The sequence below is a fragment of the Perognathus longimembris genome, unplaced genomic scaffold (assembly GCF_023159225.1).
Source record: "Perognathus longimembris pacificus isolate PPM17 unplaced genomic scaffold, ASM2315922v1 HiC_scaffold_4531, whole genome shotgun sequence".
Lineage (NCBI taxonomy): Eukaryota > Metazoa > Chordata > Mammalia > Rodentia > Heteromyidae > Perognathus > Perognathus longimembris.
In genome coordinates, this window is record NW_025959859.1 from 159,770 (window position 1) to 165,225 (window position 5,456).

The 5,456-nt window shown below is 38.5% G+C and overlaps 1 long non-coding RNA gene across 1 annotated transcript; it reads right to left on the reverse strand.

Annotated features, from left to right (window-relative positions):
• Positions 1-525: 525 nt before the first annotated feature.
• LOC125344843 lies at positions 526-4,847 on the reverse strand. The gene is made up of 3 exons (XR_007209649.1): positions 4,690-4,847; positions 856-1,281; positions 526-631 (listed from the first exon to the last, which is right to left on the reverse strand). It is a non-coding gene; the product is annotated as an uncharacterized LOC125344843 (long non-coding RNA).
• Positions 4,848-5,456: the final 609 nt, after the last annotated feature.

Genomic DNA, 5,456 nt, shown 5'->3' on the forward strand with positions numbered 1-5,456 from the left:
TTTACTGTGTGTGACTTGTTTGTACATTGTTTTAGTACTTTTTTTTACCAGTCCTGGGGCTTGAACTCAGGGCCTGGGCACTGTCTTTGCGCTTCTTTATTTGATCAAGGCTCGTACTCTACCACTTGTGCTACAGCACCATTTCTGGCTTTTTCTATTTATGTGGTACTGAGGGGAAATGAACCCAGGGCTTCATGCATGCTAACAAGCACTCTACCACTAAGCCACCTTTTGTACTACTGCTTTTGTACTCTTTATGAGTCTTAAACAATATGAGAAACACTGACAAGTCAAGTGCCAAAGCAAGGAATAGGTACACTTTTTGAGAACATATGAGTTTTCTCTGTATATATATATATATATATATATATATATATATATGCGCACATATACATATACATATGTGTACATATATTCATATATATAAATATATACATATATATATATATATATCAACTCCATGTTGAACATCAATTCTTTTAAATACTTAATCCAAGCAGAACCATCATTTCCAAAGAGGAAGACTCCAAGCATAAGGTCTATAACATTACACTGCCGTTGCCAATGTCCTTTGTAAATATTGACTCCTCCACTACTCCAGAAAAAAAAAATCTAATGCCTATAGAGTATACTTTCAAGTTTTTGTTTGGTTTGGTTTTTTTGCCAGTCCTGGGCCTTGGACTCAGGGCCTGAGCACTGTCACTGGCTTCCTTTTGCTCAAGGCTAGCACTCTGCCATTTGAGCCACAGCGCCACTTCTGGCTGTTTCTATATATGTGGTGCGTGGGAATCAAACCCAGGGCTTCATGTATAGGAGACAAGCACTCTTGCCACTAGGCCATATTCCCAGCCCTACTTTCAAGTTTTTATTGTTTGTATTGTTCATCTTGGTTGTCCTCAGGTTTGAACTCAGGCTTAGTGCTGCCTCACAAGTGAGTTATATTTGCTTATATTATGCTTCTCATGTAGCAGACAAAACAGGCACATATCACCACAGCCAACTGTTCATGGGTTCAGATGATTTCATGAAGTTTTTGCATAAGATGGCCTAGGAACATTCTCTTTCTCATCTCAGGTTCCTGAACAGCTAGGGTTACAGACATAAACTGGTTTTCCTGGCTCATGTTTTAATTACAGATATTAGTTTAGTAGAGACAAATAAAGAAATCAAGATTCCTATTTCAGACAAAGAAATGGTGCCTTACCATTTCACTGAGCAGCAACCCCTCAAGCATATCATCCTTAGTTTTATGTGCCTTTTCAATTGAGCCTTTCAAGACAGCTAGAAACACAAATAGTTCAACTGTTACTCATTGCTCATTTGATGCATACTTTACTCAAATAACTCTGATTAGTTTAGTCCACAGAATGGCATGTGATTTATTACTCTAAAAACGGTAAACATTTTCTTGATCCACTTGTCCACTGAGGGTCATCAATGTTTTCCCTTGTTTGAGGAAACTAGAATGTGGCTGTAAAGCTACAAGTAAACACACTGAATGATGTGTGTGTGTGTGTGTGTGTGTGTGTGTGTGTGTGTGTGTGTGTGTGTAAAATGAAATGTGCATCTTCTGAGAGGAGATGGGAGGGAAAAACTGGGAGAAAGTGAGGGAAGAGGAAACATGGTTCAAAAAAGAATTGTATTCATTACTCATTACCTGACTCATGTAACTGTATCTCCTCTGTACATCAACACTACAATAACAATTAAAAGTGAAATAAATAAAAACAGCAAATAGATTTTTTTGTAGAGGATTTCCCTCAATGAAAGGCACAAAATGAGAGGTAGGAACAAAATGGGAAACTGATCCCTGAACATTTTGCTAGTGGCAATGCAAGCTACCAAGAAATTGACTGTCTGTAAATGTTCACGTTAATAGCTTTGGGGCTTGGACATAAGATGTTCTAATATGGTGAAGCTCTTCAAGCTATAATTTATTCCAGACAGCAACTAATACAAACTCTTGAAGAGAATCTGCCATTGTGATCCTAAACATTCGAATGACTGTGGTTTGTGGAGTGGCATGAGTGAACACAGCAGAATACAAAGTGACAAAATTTTCTCCCCCTCAATACATCTTAAGGCGGGTCAGAATTCTTGAAATTCTCTAAAACTTTGTTCAGTTTCAAAAATGATTCATTTAAGAAGAAAATCTGAATTCACTAAAAGCCACATGCTTTGTGGCATATTATCTTGTAGCAACATGCACTCCATGCTTTTATGGTAATAACTAGAAGTACTAATCACATGCGTGGTGCAAACCAAAACCATTGATACCAAGTGCATAGGAGCAGGACTTCAATGGCACTAACGCAAAGCCTATTTTCAGGAGATACATTATTTGGTCTGTTTGCTTTATATTTGTTTGTCTTTGAAACCATTCAAACTTCCTAAGTGAAAAAATATATTTTAAGCTGAGATTTCATTAAAACAATTATGTGTAATGATGTTCTTGTGGTTTCCTGAGGTAAAGGATAAATGTTGGTACACATAATACATAAAAGAAAAAGTGGATGCTAATAGTGCTGGCTTATAGTTCTACTTATTTCTGTTGTTTCAGGACTTTTCATATATACTGAGCCTGATCAGAGAAGACTGGGGATTCCTTCCTAACTCAATTTCAGCTGACATGGGAATTCTAAACATGTAGGAAGGGAAGCGTCAGGTAGATTTCTAAATAGGCCAATAGTTGAAGCATTTCTCCAACACAAAAACAAAGTTCCATGATAAGGCTTTGCATCATTACTGGTTATAGGAAATCACTAGAAAATCAGAGGGCTAGGATCATAGCTCAGTGGCAATGTCCCTGTCTACCAAGCATCAGCCCTGAGGTATAACACCAGAACTGCTACTCAGAAATTTAAAATATATATAAAGAAAATTTCAAGAAAGCTCAGTACACTTCATAGACATTAGTAATCTCTCATCACAAGCAGCAATGCAAGGAGAATTCATTTAGCAAAGTCAGGAATTGAAGACTTTAATTCGGAGATACTATCAGTAGAGCAATGCCCCATTAGCAAGTAGACCAAATGCACACCTATAAAGTTTTTAAACAAATGATTACAAAAGCAACAAGATCCAAAAGCTAGTTCCTTGAGATGATCAAACAGCTGAGACTCTAGTCAAGCTACATATGATGGTTAGTCTAGTCTGTCTTCTTCGCTGAGTTGAGAAACACCAATGAGATGAGTAAAAGATCCCTAGCAGGGCCTGGGAATATGGCCTAGTGGCAAAAGTGCTTGCCTCGTATACATGACGCCCTGGGTTCAGTTCACCAGCACCACATATATAGAAAATGGACAGAAGTGGTGCTATGGCTCAAGTGACTGAGTGCTAGCCTTGAGCAAAAAAGAAGCCAAGGACAGTGGTCAGGCCTTGAGTCCAAGGCCCAGGACTGGAAAAAAAACAAATAAACAAAAGATCCCTAGCAGTTTGTATAGAAAATTGTCTCATGAGTGATCGGACCCAATGTGGAAATGATTCACTTGTGGATTCAGATTATAATTGTCATGGGGAGAAGGTAAATGATAGGATCTAGATGAAGAAAAGAGGTCATTTGGGTAAAAAGTAATAAATGTAATGGAGGTAGTTCAAATGACCCCAGTGATATTGAAACTCAAACATATAAACAGATTCATGCTTGCTGTAGTGATATCCTTAATGAAACAATTTCTTGGCATACTACATTTCATAAAGTTCACTCAAATAGAAATCATCTGGGGGCTGGGGGTATAGCCTAGTGGCAAGAGTGCCTGCCTCGGATACACCAGGCCCTAGGTTCGATTCCCCAGCACCACATATACAGAAAACGGCCAGAAGCGGCGCTGTGGCTCAAGTGGCAGAGTGCTAGCCTTGAGCGGGAAGAAGCCAGGTACAGTGCTCAGGCCCTGAGTCCAAGGCCCAGGACTGGCCAAAAAAAAAAAAAAAAAGAAATCATCTGAATTACATCTACTTCGAAATTAGTTGATCCAGTATTCATTATATTACCAATTCCAGAAAACTGAATTGAAAGAAGCTACAAAACACTTAAGGAAGGAAACATCTGTTAATCATTTAATCTAATAGCTAGGCTCCTACATATTTAATCCATTGACATGAAAAGTTAATTCTATACAAACTGTTCTATCCCAGACTGGAAGCAAATATGTCCAGTGCCAGGGAAATGGACAATTTTCATTTACCCATATGGTTTGTGTTTGAAGACAGAAGCTCTGACATAATTAAAGAAAAGACACAATGGAATCTTAAATGCACACTGATTTATAAAACTGGTTTCTGTTAAATAGCTGGAGAATGTGTGACTCTGGACTGTGAATATACTTCAAGTGGGAAGTATATGTGAATTCAGTGTCTTTTTATTCAATATTTTTTTCAGTTCCAACCATTTATAGATATAGTCTATTAATACTAACAATATTGCACTACAGTTGCAAAAACCTATAAATGGCAAATGTTGACAATTGAGTAACATATAGACATTAGGTAAAAATGTTCTTTACTATTACATGAGAATCAACCTTGTGTTTTCTAAATCTGCCTTGATAGCATTAATGGTTAGGTAAATGGAAAATGTCACATATTGAAAATATTACTTAAACACTTCCTTGTTTCCTCTTTCCTATTGGGAACAGGGAATCACATAAGTATTGTTCTGATGTCAAGCTAATGATCGAATGTCCACAGTACCTTCAGTAGTATCATGTGCTTGTCGCTGTACATGGATGGTGAAGACAACTGGAATTTTGGTCTCTGGGATGACTTTGTTACAATTTCTTTGGAAACATTTTGTAAAAGTAGATACTGAGAAATATATTTAAAAAGAAAAGAGTTAAGCCAGGCACTGGTGGCTCTTGTCTGTAATCCCAGATACTCAGGAGGCTGAGATCTAACAATTGAGGTTCAAAGACAGTCTGGGCAAGAAAGTTTATGAGACACTTATCTCCAATGAACCATCAGAAACCTGGAAGTGGTACTGTGGCTTAAAGTGGTAGAACACTAGCCTAGAGCTGAAGAACTCAGGGACAGTGCCCAAGCCCATAGGTCAAGCCCCATGGCTGATCAAAACAATAGCAACAACCACAACTAGGGCGGGGTGCTGGTGGCTCACACCTGTAATCCTAGCTACTCAGGAAGCTTCGATCTGAGGATAAGGGTTCAAAGCCAGCCCAGGCAGGAAAGTATGTGAGACTCTTATCTCCAATGAACCACCAGAAAACCAAAAGTGGCCCTGTGGCTCAAGTAGTAGTGCTAGCCTTGAGCCGAAGCACTTAGGGACAGCGTCCAGGCCCAGAGTTCATCCCCCATGACCAACTAAAAGAAAAAAATAAGAGTTAAGTCAGCCTAATGGTAGAAAACCAAAGGGAAAATATACGGATTTAACCTTTTGATCTGGGTATCTGTTGGACTGATACAGTCATTTCAGTCAGAGTGGGGCTTTCCTAGAGTTTAGTGTG